Consider the following 14,267-nt stretch of genomic DNA (forward strand, 5'->3'; position numbering starts at 1 on the left):
ACACGACCTTTAGGATTGAGAATGAAATGTGATTTGTACCTTTCATAGACCACACTACATTTTGAATGCCACCACTACCTGCCTGACCCCAGCACCCAATTTTTTTAAAAAATAGGGAGGGGGCAAAGAAAGCTATAAACAGACTATAATACGTGTGTGAAGCAAAGTCTCTCAGTTTCAAACTAGACTTTACTAGAATTTTTTAAAAAAACCTATTCCCCCCCCCCCGCTTAGGGCAATGTATTTTCTCTCTACGTTAGAAGAGACACGTATCGTCTGGGTGTGTGTGCTTTTGAACTGGGACAAACATGGTTCTCCTTCCTTAGCAAGACCATTCTACCTCAGGTAAGTTCTGGGTCTTCTTTATCACGTCTGCTCGGTAACCAAGCTGCTGAAGCAAGATCAGAGCCAGTGTCCTGGAGGATCCTGAAGTAGGATCAGAGCCAGTGGTGAGGGGAAAGTTACTCGCGCCTCCAGAAAACAACCGTCAGCACACAGTATATTAGGGGCGCCTAAACAGACTTCCTAATCCCCCCATTATAACAAACATCAGCGGCATGAATCAAAAGTTGGGCAGACAAAAACGCCAAAGTCTTTGTGCGCTATAGTCTTCTTCTCCAGCATGGATCGCCATATGCCCAAAATGGAGGTAGCCGCAAGCTGACAACAGCCTACCGGTGGCCAGTAGTCCATACAACTAGGCGTGTGTGTATCTGTGTGCGTGCCGGGGTGCGCGCGCACAAAGAAGCGTCGCCGCAGCCGAGCGGTGGCACCCGCGGCTGGAACGGAGGGGGCCGCAGCAGCGCACAGTGGCGGCAGGGCTGCCTCCGCAGCTGCAGGGGAAGCTGTTCTTGGTTTATGCCGCCCTGTCTTTTCTGGGCGGCCTTTTCGCGGGGGCTGCGGCTCTGTGGAGAGGAGGAGGAGGAGTAGAGGCGGCGCCGCAGCTTTGGTTCAGCCCTCCGGGGAGGGGCTGGTCCAGCCTGTCCCCAGCGGCCGCCCCCGCCGCGCCAGGAGAGCTGACAAGTTCCTGTCTTTCCCGCCGAGCCCCAAAAGCGCGGCCGCAGCTCGGGCTCCCCAGCAGGTGAGAGAAGTGGCGGGGACTCTGCGAAGCGCGCCGGCCCCTCCCGAGAGCAAGGCGTTGCTGAGCTGGGAAGCCGCCTCTGAAGGGGTGCTGTGGATGATGGGCTTTGCCCGCCTGGTGTGCCACCAGATGTGGGTGGTGGGCTGAGGGGAGGACGCACGTAGGGAACACTGGTGCGCGCGTCTGTCTCTGTCTGTGTGCGTGTGTATGTGAAGGAGGGAGAGTGTGTGGCACAGTCGTATACGCCAGAGCACGACGGGTGCTATGGAGATGAGTGCAGGTTCCATGCGTAATGGATGTGGTGGAGAGGGCGAGCGAGTGGTGTCGCCAGGCGTCCTGTTTACCCTCTAGACTCTGGTTTCGCATTGGTGTTCGTGCTTGTGCTGGGCTGAGCGTGGGGGGACGGGAAAAAGGGGGGGGGGGAAGACAGTTCGCGCCCAAGGTGCTTGCTGCTTTTAACCCCCGGCTAGCCGATTTTTTTCCTCGTACTGAAATTAGAAAAGGCAGAGACAGAGGAACTGGAAATCAATCGGGGGGGCATTTCCCCCCAAGAAAATCCGTGGAGAAGCAGGGTGGCATTCTCTTGGGGGAGAGTTCTTGCGTAGAGAGCGTTCATGCCTCGGCTAAAATCCGTGTGAACCACGTCGATTCTCCTTCGCGCGTTTTTTGGTTTTGTTTTTGTTTTAATAAACTGGCGAAAGCTGGCTTGCTCTCCACCCCCGCCCCCCCCCCACCCGCAACACTGGGTTTGCCCCGGATAAGCAGCAGCAAGCTTTTTTGAGGAGGGAAACTGACTCGGGGCTTCGCTTTTCTTCCCAACCCTTTCCCTCGTCTCCCCCGTCCGCCCCCCAGTGATCACTAGCATATATAACTTGAAGTGTTTGGGGGATTCGTTTGACAAAGGTAACAAACTCCTTTGTTTTCAACAACTTAAAAAGAAACATTGCAGCAGGCGTCTATTTCTGCCTTTCTTTTTGTCTGGAGAAGAAGAAAAAAGTTACCTAAGTGTCTTCCTGTTCAAGATAGAACGCCTTCAAATGCTTCTTGAAACGTGTGTCGAAAGAAAGCGATTTACTCCCTATTACGTTTGGTTCAGTGCTGATTCATAGTTTTGTTAACTCAGCATTTGGCAACCTGGTGCTTTGGTAGGCAGCAGCAATGAGCAGAACTAATGTTCGCGTTTGACTGAGTTCGTTTTAGCACGGAAGAAAGCTTGTCTGTAAGGTGTTCTGTACGGTAGTGTGTGTTGCTTCAACCTTTGTTTCCCACTTCTGTAACTCCAGCTGGTGGTAAGATTGGTGCAAAAAGTAACACTGTTTTGGAGCCCAGTGCTGACTGAAGTAATTTGACAAATATAAAACATGGAGGTAGTGCATCTTGTTTCCTGCGTGTTAAGGATCCCCAGTCAAACAGTTATAGGGAGGAAATGGAAGAATATGCAGTACAGGAGGCAATAAATAAATTACATTTTAAAACAGATCCATACACTGAAGGCTTCATAGTGACAACTGCCTTTTAGTCTCTTGGAATACTATCCAATACTAATAAAATCCTATTAGTGCCACATGTATGCATCTAGTTCCAAATGGAAAAGATTGTATGTGGAAATGCAGTTAAGGCTGCAATCCTATGCACACTTACAGAGAGTGTGTCTTGTTGAAACTGCTGAGATTTACTTCTGAATAAATATACAAAAATATAAATGTACATCTCCTCCCTCCCCCATTGGGATCAATGAAAAAGCCCACATTAGTTTTGATTGAGCTCGTTTGTACTGCCAGGCTCCAACCCTGATATTGCCATACACCACAGAGTTGCACACAACTTTTGAACTGAGATAGTGGGTGCAGATATGCATTCCTATGTCCAATGCAAGATTTATAGGAAGGTGCACCTCATCCAAACCATGCATTGTGGGTTAGCATCATATTGCATGCCTTACACCAGAATATGTATCCACATCCAATCTGTGTGGTGGTTCCCCATCTAGCAGAGGAATTGATGTGTAAATAGAAGCCTACTTAGATTTGATACATTGGGACATATTGCGCCCACTGAAACAAAACTTCTATTGAGTTTAATGACATAAAATTGCTGTCTAAGTGTGGTTTTCAAATCAAAGTGATCAGACTATAGTTTTAAAGTGAAACGAAGTATTTTCCAATTCTCAGCATGTCAAACAAGTTGGCAGTATAAGAAACTTCAAAATATAATTTCAGATCAAAGTGATCAGACTATAGTTTTAAAGTGAAACTAGAAGTATTTTCCAATTCTCAACATGTCAAACCAGTTGGCAGTATAAGAAACTTCAAACTATAATTGTAAGACACATTATGATTTAAAAAGTTGATACAACCACATTGTGTCTCTCATGCGAACAAAGTATCATTTTTTAAAATAATAAACTGCTGAGCTGAGTTTGGACTTGGGGCAAACCTTTGAAACTCTAAATTAAATATGCTCTAATAATAATTACATGATTACAATGTAATGCCAAGCCTAGTGTAGTAACTTTCAGAATCTGAAATCAGCCCTACATGGACATCTTGGAATCACTTTTGTGGTGTGTGAAACCAATATACAGTACCTAATACAAAATTATCAGGAAATGGGTAGTTAATGCTGTTTAAGTGGCGCAGTGGGGAAATGCTTGACTAACAAGCAGAAGGTTGCCGGTTTGAATCCCTGCTGATACTATATCGGGAAGCAGCAATATAGGAAGATGCTGAAAGGCATCATCTCATACTCTGCAGGAGGAGGCAATGGTAAACCCCTCCTGTATTCTACCAAAGAAAACCACAGGGCTCTGTGGGCGCCAGGAGTCGAAATTGACTTGATGGCACACTTTACCTTTTCTTTAAGTCTCAGATTTAGGTTTATGACTTTAACTAGGAACTGTAATCTTCTCTTGAAAGTGATAAGCGTAAATCTGTTCGTTTGAAATTATTCCCCACAGAAATAAGTGAGATTTCTGAGTAATGTGGGGTACTAAACAGCAGTTCCAAAATTACTTATCTTGAATATTCTTAGAGAAGTTCTATTTAATTCAGTGGGAGAAAACAATGTGGATTGTAGCTTAAATTTATTCCAGATAAAATGAGTAGATTTTAGTATCTATAACATACCATTTGATTTTCATATTGCTCTCATGCCTACTAATTTTTTGTGCCATGACATAAGGGTGACAGTAGCCATATGTGAATTGTTTAGTCTGAAAAAAATGGCCTTTAAGTTCTTGCAGTACTCAACAGAGATAAATGCAATATTTAAAATGTCATTTTAATAAGGAGGCATAGAAATCAGCATTTACTGATTTTTAAAAAATATTTATTTATAGCTGTGTAAACTGCTTTGGGAACTTTTGTTGACAAGCGGTATATAAATTTTAATCATTGTTGTATGGATATAGTCACATACCAGCAAACAACTCCAATACAGGTCGAACAGAAGAAAACAAATGTGTTTCCTCAACTTGTAAAGGTAACTAGCATCTCACTTATAATTTTGAGTTGTCTGCTGTATTATTTTTGGTGACATGCATACTTAATTTAAACACACACACACACACACTCTGTTATCCAAGTTACAGCTTTGTAAATTTTTCATTTGCATTCTAAAACTACAAGCATACCTTACCCTCTGACGTAGGAAAATGTCAGTGAGGGGATAAAAGCACCCGCGAAGCAGATACATTTTTTGCTGTTCTCTGCATCTGCTTGTTTAAGCTGGTATCAGTGAATAGAATATCAATACCAGATGCTCAAGGTAAAAGGCTTCTGACTTTTCACAATGTCTAAGTTGATAATGGATCATATGAACTTTACTTGAAATAAGTCATTGATTTTGGTAAGATTTACTTCTGTGTGATGAGACTGAAGTATATGTACAATAAAGAAAACTACCTCTCTTCATCCTTTCTTTTGCACACTATTTTGTTACCTTCAGCCTGGGATTATCTGAACTGTAGGCATTAAAAGAGGGCACCAGGATTCATCTGAAGAGGCTGGGAAAACTCTGTTGGTTCTAGCACTCCAGTTCTAAACACATTTACTTGAAATCTGATGCTCTGCACTCACTCAGAAACAGGTGCTCTGGTAATTGAATATTATTTCCAGTTCATAGTCCAAACTTTAGTCCTGAATGTTGAGGAAAATAGCACTGGCAAGGTTAAACCATTACCTTTTACATTCTCTCCAGCATAGGGCTTTGGATTCCAACCAGATATTTAGTAACTCAAGTATAGCGAGACTGCAGAAAGACAAGGAACCTGGCTGTGCAGGCTTCCTTCTTTACTGAAGGACAGACCATACAGCCATTCAGGGAGATAGGGAGGAGCTTCCTTCCTCAACTCCAGCCGGCCAAATGCAGCCTCCAGTGCTGCATTTGTACAGACTGGAGGCTCCCTGGACCCTCCGTTTGGAGCAACGAAACTCACTACAAACCGAGGGTTCAAATTGGAGTCTCCATAACACAACCTCAGGCCGCGCTACAGATGGGACTGGAATCGCATGCGTTGGATGCAAACCGTGGATCCCTGCAGCTCTGGCAATGTTCTCTCTCATTTTTTTTCCATCTGTTTGCACAATGGGTTTTGTTCTGGGTAGCAGTATCAAGGCAGTGTATATGCTTCAGAGTAAGACATTCCTCATTCAACCTGAGCGGCATCAAAAATTAACTGAGTGGACATCAGAAAATGTGTGAGCGCGCACATGCGTATGCCTTAGAAAAAACGGTGATCTCTGGTCCCCCGTTACGGGCGAATGTGGCCAATGTGTCAAATTTGTGGCGGTGTTGATGATTCTTTTTCTTTTGGTTGTCATACCATGCCATGCAGTGTGGAGCTGTTTTACATGATGATATGTGTTAATGGGTCCACCTAGCCCCGATAATTGGTTGTCCCTTGCAGCTCACAAAGAAAAGTGTCCCAACTACTTCTTTAACCTAAATCTGAGTGGTCTTGTTTATCATAGGATTTATCATTTTGTAGGAATTAAAATTAAAATTTGTTAAAATTGTGATCTGGTTGTAACTGATCATTTAAAATGTTTTATTTATTTATTTATTATCAATTATTTATTCAATTTCTATACCACCCTTCCAAAAATGGCTCAGGGTGGTTTACACAGGAAAATAACAAACAAATAAGATGGAACCCTGTCCCCAAAGGGCTCACAATCTAAAAAGTAACATAATATAGACACCAGCAACAGTCACTGGAGGTACTGTGCTGGGGGTGGATAGGGCCAGTTACTCTCCCCATGCTAAATAAAGAGAATCACCACATTAAAAGGTGCCTCTTTGCCAAGTTAGCAGAAAAATTGTTTTTGTATTGTATTGTGTATTTTCTCCACACACACACTGGGTTTTTTTTGGTCTGTTATGATTTAATGGGTGTTTTTATCTTATCTTTTAATGTTGTGGTATTGTAAGCCACCCAGAGAACAACTTGTTATGGGGCAGCTAACAAATAAAGTTTATATTATTACAAGAACATTCTGTGTTAGAAATGATGCTTGGAATCCTATGTAGGATCCTATCCTTAGGAGTTAGCCCTATTGAGCTCAGTGTGACTTACTTCCTAGTAGACTTCATGGGCCTTTAAGACTCCAAGGGCACTTTAAGGCAGGGGAGGGAATGCAGTGTATAAAGTCACTGGCTGTTAATGCTGTACCAATGACAATCAATGAAATTCCCATCCATATTTCACTGCCAGCTTTGCATCTGCGGTGTGTTATCTAGTAGAACTTTTCAGAGTGGTGAGGGGCCTTTTACAACTGGTCCAGGGGAGCAATAGGGGGAACTCTTGGGAATCTGCTTTGATTAGTTTGCAGTACGTGTTTGCAGATAAAATGCTTGCTTCCGTTCTGAATTAGACTCTATTGTAATGACAGACTAGAGCCAGAGATATGCTGACTGATACAGTATGGATAAGTCTTAGTTTGTTTGGGTTGAGGACATGCACAGGCTGCCTGGAAGTTTGAAGCTCGCCACTTGTTCTCTTGATCCTTGGCCTTTTTGCCTAACCAGGTTTTTGGGACTTGGTGATAGTTACGCTATAATGAAGTTAGAATTTGATTTTTAATACTTTAAAGAAAGTGGTGTTTGACTACGTCTAAAGAAATTTCATCTTGAACAACTATCAACTGGCTTCAGACTTGCCATTTTGAGGCTAGGTAGTTGAAGCACATGGTGGTGGTGTCCGAACTCCAGGCAGTTCTGGATGATACCAGTTATTTAGATCGTTTCGTCTAGTTTTCGACCTTGGTTTGGGATGGAAACAGCCTTGGTCATCATGGTGGGTGATCTGCGTTGGGAGATAGATGCAAAGTGAATCCTGTTGATTCTCCTGGACTGCTAAGTACCTTTTGTTACCAGCAGCCAAAATATTACCCTGTGTCATGTAGCCAGATTAGGCCTTAGAGGCATGGCGATATGGTGGCTTTAGTCCTTCCTGGGAGTATGCACCCAGAGAGTGGTGCTGGGGCACTACTATTCCACCCAGCCTCATAGGGTATCTAAGGGTTCCATGACTCCCATGTTCTTTAAGATTTTCATGAAACCACTGGTGGGGGGCGGGGGGAAGATCATCAGTTTATGTATGATGCTCAGCTCTTCCTTTAATTTCTGTCACTTGGAGGTGGTGGAAATCCTTAACCAGTGTCTGGAGGCAGTACTGAACTGGACAAGAGTGAATAAGCTTGAACTTAATCCAGATAATGTGGAGGGGCTGTTAGGAGCTTTGCTGATCTGGCTAGAGGTGTGCAGCCAGTTCTGGAAGGAGTTAAACTTCCCCAAAAATGCCAGTTAGAATCTAGGTGTGCTCCTAGATCCAGCTTTATCCTTGGCTGCTCAGGCCAGAGCACTTTTACCAGTGTTGGCTGGTTTATTAGCTGCTTTACCTAGATAAATTGGATCTACCTTGAGTTGAGTCACTGTTACTGGGTGAGTCGCATCCTTACTGGAATACTGTAATGTGTTGTGAGCCAACCTTTAAAAGATAGTTTGGAAGCTTCGGTTGGTTCAAATTGTGGTCACCAGAACATTGGTGGGAACTAGGCATTTTGTACTTGTTACACCAATTTGGATCTGTCCTCAGCCACTCATGCTTTGGTAACATCCAGATTGGACTACTGCAGTGTGCCCTACATAGGGCTGCCCTTGAAGATGATTTGGAAGCTTCAGCCAATCCAGAATGCTGCTGCAAGGATTCTTGTGGGCTCAAGTCGCTTCATGAGTGTTACTCCCATCCGGCAGCAGCTTCATTGGTTACCAGTCAGCTTCTGGGCTAGATTCAAGGTGCTGGTCTTGACCTTTAAAGCTCTACACGGCTTGGTGCCAGGGTACCTTTCGGACCACATTCACCCATAAGAACCTGCAATGGCCCTCTACTCATCATCTCAGGCCCTGCTCATGGTCCAGCCACTATCGGAGATCTGGTTGGCAGAGACTAAAGACTGGACCTTTTTTGTTTGTGGGCCCCCCCCCCAGCTTTAGAATACCCTCTCCAAAGAGCTTCACCATGCTCCCTCCCCTAGTGTTTTTAAAAAAAATAATTGAAAGCACATCTTTTTAAAGAGGCTTTTAAATGTTTCATCTCTGTTTATATCTAGTAAGTTCTCTAGTTTTTATAGTTCTTAGTTTTTAGCTTTTAAAATAACTTTTAATTTGGAACTTTTTTTAAAAAATTGTAATTTTAAATATGGTTTTAGGCCTGGTTTTAATTTGCTTAATTTAAATTTGGTTAACTTTATTTGTCTTATTTTATATTGCATCTTTTTAATTAATTTTGTGAGCCACCCTGAGCAATAGTGTACTGGAGGGGTGGGTATAAATGTTTTAAATAAATAAATAAAAATTTGTGCCAATTACACTGCTTGCCAGTTCATTTCTGGGCACAGAAATTGTCCTTGAAAGCTCTAAACAATCTGGGACCAAGTTACCTTATGGATCATTGCATTCATGCTTTTCAAACCTTGAAATCAGCATCCCACCCAGACCTGCTTGTAGACTTACTATTAGTGCCGATTTGGTTGGTTGGTCCCTGGACAGGGACTCTTTCTGATTTTCTTAAAAGTTTTGTAAAATCAAAGCTCTTGAACAAATGATTTTAGGCTCAGTCCAATTTTATACGGAACACAATGTTGCTACGTTTGATGCTTATTTGTTTATTAATTTAATTATTATTGTTTTGTATGTTAAATGTGTGCCCTGTGTATCCTTGAAAAAAAATCTTCCTTCATTTGTAGTTCATATAAAACAGTTTAACTTTATTTTAAAATGTAAGGTGCAAAGCAGTCCTCCTCAGATCCTGGATTGTCTTGTGTTTGGCCACAGTGAAGGATTTGAGCAGGTTTGCTAATGAAAGCTGAATCCAGATTAAATTGAAGTAATGATGATTGACAGACATTAGGACCTTAGTAGGAATGACAGAGACACCCATCACAAATGGGGATCAGCCTTCCTTTTGTCACTCAATTCCGAAGCCTTGAAGGACTACAAAATGTACTTGAACTTGTGACCAGAAGTGCTTTTCCTGGTGATTCTCCTGGATTTAGAACTAGCAACAGTCATTAATGTCTTTGTAATCTTGAGGATACACCCTGCTGTAATGCACCCTGTGTAATGTTAATATTGAAGGCTGATTGGAAGCTTCAGTTAGTGCAGAATACAATGGTGCTTATGTTGACAGGTTGCTCATCAGAAGCACAATATGCCTGTCATCTACATAGGCTCCTTTTAGCCCCCAAGGCCCAGTTCTAGGGACACAATCAAATCATAAGTGTCCTAAGTAAGAATAAAGTACCTATAAAGTCCTAAGTGTGTTGGAGCTTCATACTGTTGTCATTTTAAAGATTTCTCCCTATTCTTTCTGAGTGCCAAGTTCAAAGGATCTGATATGAAGCATCAACTCTTGATGCAGATCTTAACTGGTGGGTATGCAGGTCCCAGACTGTGCAGGGCTTGTGATGTTAAAACCAGGCCATGAAGGATAACATGTACTCAGTGCAATTCTTGCAGAATTTGTTGTATATGCTTCTAGCTCCCCACATCTTCAGTGAACAGCAGAATTTTACACTTGCAGAAGTTTGCAAATTGTCTACAAGGCAGTCCCACACAGAGCACATTGCAATAGTTAATCTGAGAAGTGACAGCAGCATATATGATGGTGACATATATGATCTTTCTCCAAGGAGCGTCATCTATGCAATAGATGTAGCTAACGGGAATGCCTCAGCCAAAAACATTGATATTGTGCCACAGAAATTAGTAATTCACCATATACCTCAGCATTCCATTTTGATTGTTGTTTGGCAACAATCTTCTCTCTTCTTTACTATCTCATGTGTAGCACCTCTACTTCTAAAATATTATAATCACTCTTTTAAATTTTCGGGGGTGGGGTGGGGAACAAGTTAAATTCATGGTGCATTGTGGCAAAATGATATATCTAAGATAGAAATGCATTTTTCTAAGATAGAAGGGCCAGCGTGGTTTAGTGGTTAGAGTGCCAGATTAGGACTGGGGAAACCCGAATTCAAATCCCCATTCAGCCATGATACTTGCTGGGCCAGTCACTTCTCTCTCTGCCTAATCTACTTCACAGGGTAATTGTGAGGAGAAACTTAAGTATGTAGTAGACTGCTCTGGGCTCCTTGGAGGAAGAGTGGGATATAAAATGTTGATAATAATAATAATAATAATTGCCATAGCAATGTCAAGATTATAAACTTGGATTTATCTCAGCATCTTGAAACCTTTTTTACTTTTAAAAAGTGAAGAGTACAATACTTGCATTAATATGTATGATATCTCTGTAGCAACATTTGTAATTCTGTTAACAACAACCCATTTGTTTGCGAAGAATTCAGTGAATGCCAGTGGGACTGTATCTGAGAAAATGGCTAGTGGATTGCATTTGGATCATTGCTCTGATTCTTAAATATTTTCTTCAGTATGTGTTTGTATATGTTTTCTTCTAAAGCTATTTGAAATCACTCCACAAATAATCAGTACTGAATAATCTGGTGGCATTGTTTTTCTTATAGTTCTCCTCCTTGCAGGTGTCATTTTTTTAATCTACTCAGGCACACCATTTTCCAGGGACAGGGAGATTCCTTGTCATTGGCATGGATGCATTGTTTTTGCACATTAGGCAAGCCGTACTGCCTTGTCAATCATTGCATTCCAACCAGTTTAAGACCAGTAGAGCTGCTGAACTTTTGTGTGATTGGTTACAGTATTCTGGGAGGGATTTTGTTGGAAGGAAGGGCTGCAGTCATTCACCAACAGAGTTCAGGCTGTCTTTGCTTCATCATCTAAAGGAAAATCCCCAGATAAGGCATACGGCTTTCAGAGAGGCGGGAGAAAATAAGCAACAATAATTATTTCAAAGGAGATTTACTCATCGTCATGATGCAATTGAAAAGATATGGCCACGGTTACATTAGAGGTTTCTGTTTGTGTGATTAGTGTCAAATAGCCAGAGCATTATACAAGGTAGGAGGCTGGTTTTCTTTTATTGAATGTTTAAAGAGTTTACTGCAGTATGCTGCATACCATATGTGTTGCTTAAGGGAGTTGCAGAAATGCGATTTCTCCCATGGACAAAGTGTGTGTGTATGTGTAATGAATTCTATTTAGAACAATTTCAATTGTTTTATGTCTGTAATGAATACAAGGAAAACAAGACTCCCCTTAAAAAGAACAACATACACAAATATTTCAGGAAAGGAACAGGCAGGCAGTATTTTCTAAAAGTATTACTTGTTTATGTGAATTTAAAGCACCTTGCACCTGTGGACGGCTAATGGAGTGCCAGTTGACTTAAACTACCTGTAATTGTTTTATTAAATCTCTCAAGTAAAATGCAATAAACAATGATGATGTCTAAGATATGATCTATGTTACTTAATGAAACAACAGAAGAAATGGTAAATTCACAGTGTACATCGACAGAACCTAATGTTGGGTTTAGCTGAAATTTCTTCTGACTATTTTCAAATATACAAATACTATGGAGTCCTTATATAAAAGCAAGGCTGGTACTAGTTACTGCAGATATCTGATCTATATGCATTTTTAATGAGAACACACAGCCAACAGAATAATTTAATGAGCGGGGTTGGCTTTTAAAACAATGCTTTCACTATGCTGAAATGTGTCTGTCTGCTTACTTCATAAGAACTAGCTGCAAGCAGCAACAGGGAAGATTTATGTTAAATACTCCCATTTAGGGGATGAGGAAAGCTGTAGTTGGGATGAAAGTTCTGATTCAACAAGGAATAAAAAGGTGTGCTTTTAAAATCGGAGTTGGTGATTTGTTTCGCTACTTTCAGCTTCCATTGCCTTTTTAATAAGAAATTGTTCAGTGGATGAAACTGTCTTAAATAATAATAATTTATCTCTCCTTGAGTTGATTTTTTAAATTCTCCATTAAAACTTGCTTCATTTAACTCTCTTTCAAGAGATGGACAGTATATTCATAAAGTGATCTTAAATGTAGTATGAATAAGGGACTAATTTATGATCTTATGTATATATTTTCACATAAGGTCTCAATTTCCATTTAAAACTTAGGGAATGCTTTCAAGTTAGACCATAAACTGCCATTTAAATGCTGCTAAAGAAGTCAGTACAATATTGCAAAGCACAATGACATCAACTAGTCTAGTTCTTAAAGATTGATCACATTACTTCTGTGCACATGCAACATCACTGTAATTTTCAGGGAAGTTTACTCTGTGTCTCTGGAAAATGTGGGTGTCTATCCACACAAACATACAAAATTTTAGCCAATCCAGTTTACAAAATTTTATTATGTACTTTGTGATAGGATTGCATGATATTACATCACATGAACTTATCTGCCCTCCCACCTTTTACGTGCGGGTGGGAATGGGACTACTAGGTGACTATGTCTCCTTGACTGCTGGCAGAGATTATGGGAAGGTTCCATAACTTTTAAAGAACTTTTAAAGCTCTGTCCTTTTGATATTATAGTATAAAAGGAATGACTGCAATACAAAGAGCCCCTTCAGAATGCATGGCTTTTATCATTCCCCCATCCCCAACAATAGCTCCCAGCACTGCCTTGCAAACCGAATTTTAAACTTCTTCAAGGTTCAAATGTCTCTTGTCCAACTGCATGCAAATTACTGTTAAGGAATAAAAAGGAAGAAGACCCATAGCATTCAGAGAGCTTACTGTGCAATCCTGTGTATGATGGTTGATATAACGATAAACTGTAATATTAAACAACAAATATATCTGTTTAAAAGTAATATTTCACTTCTTAATTTATGTTGAATTTTATTAATATTATAAGTGTGCTTAAAAACACATTTTAATTTATTAAAGGTATCTCTGTTTAGCTAAAAAGATTTATTTAATCATTGATTACCAGTTGTTGTTTATAAAGTGCACTAATATGCATTATATATTAACTAAAAGCAATAACAAAGACCTGCCTTTAGGAATATAATTTAAATAACTTTCTTTAACTACAACATTATATAAAGGTAAAGGTAAAGTGTGCTGTCGAGTTGGTGTCGACTCCTGGTGAGCACAGAGCCCTGTGGTTGCCTTTGGTAGAATACAGGAGGGGTTTACCATTGCCATCTCCTGCACAGTATGAGATGATGCCTTTCAGCATTTTCCTATATCACTGCTGCCCGATATAGGTGTTTCCCATAGTCTGGGAAACATACCAGCGGGGATTCGAACCGGCAATCTTTGGCTTGCTAGCCAAGTCATTTCCCCACTGTGCAAATAACCAAAGGTTAAATTGGAAGGTTGGAAAGTTTCAATATTCATTGTCAATTTTTTTTAAAAAAGCACAGTTGCAAACTTACAGAGATGTGGATTTTCTGTGGGGTGGGGAGGGGAATGAATTGGATTAAAATCCCATTCTAATATCCCCTTCATTTCCATAAAATTTGCATTTCTCCCCTCAATAAACTTACTATACAAATTTCCTTGATGCCCTAAATAGATTGTGATCTGATTAGGCATGTTGTTTGGCCTATTTATACAGTAAATGAAAACACCTTCACCATATTAATTTCCCCAATCTGTATCTCTAAAGTTTCTCAAGTAGCCAAGTCAGGTTTTTTAAATGGAAAACTTTCTGCCACTCCAAATTTCCATTCCAAACATAGGAGAGCAAGCATAAATGGTGCTAAAGCCA

General features: G+C 40.8%; 1 protein-coding gene across 15 annotated transcripts in view; it reads left to right on the forward strand.

The window, feature by feature from the left end:
• Nucleotides 1-760: 760 nt before the first annotated feature.
• Nucleotides 761-14,267, forward strand: part of MBNL2 (muscleblind like splicing regulator 2) — a 122,360-nt gene continuing 108,853 nt past the window's right edge. For 14 of the 15 annotated variants that reach the window (XM_053306403.1, XM_053306406.1, XM_053306405.1 and 11 more), the window contains exon 1: nucleotides 761-1,081. The gene's annotated coding sequence lies outside the window, so the exon portion shown is untranslated. Of the gene's footprint in view, nucleotides 1,082-11,393; nucleotides 11,579-14,267 lie in introns of those variants that run through there. The other variant, XM_053306404.1, reaches the window with a different exon arrangement.

This window comes from Hemicordylus capensis, chromosome 3 (genome assembly GCF_027244095.1).
Source record: "Hemicordylus capensis ecotype Gifberg chromosome 3, rHemCap1.1.pri, whole genome shotgun sequence".
Lineage (NCBI taxonomy): Eukaryota > Metazoa > Chordata > Lepidosauria > Squamata > Cordylidae > Hemicordylus > Hemicordylus capensis.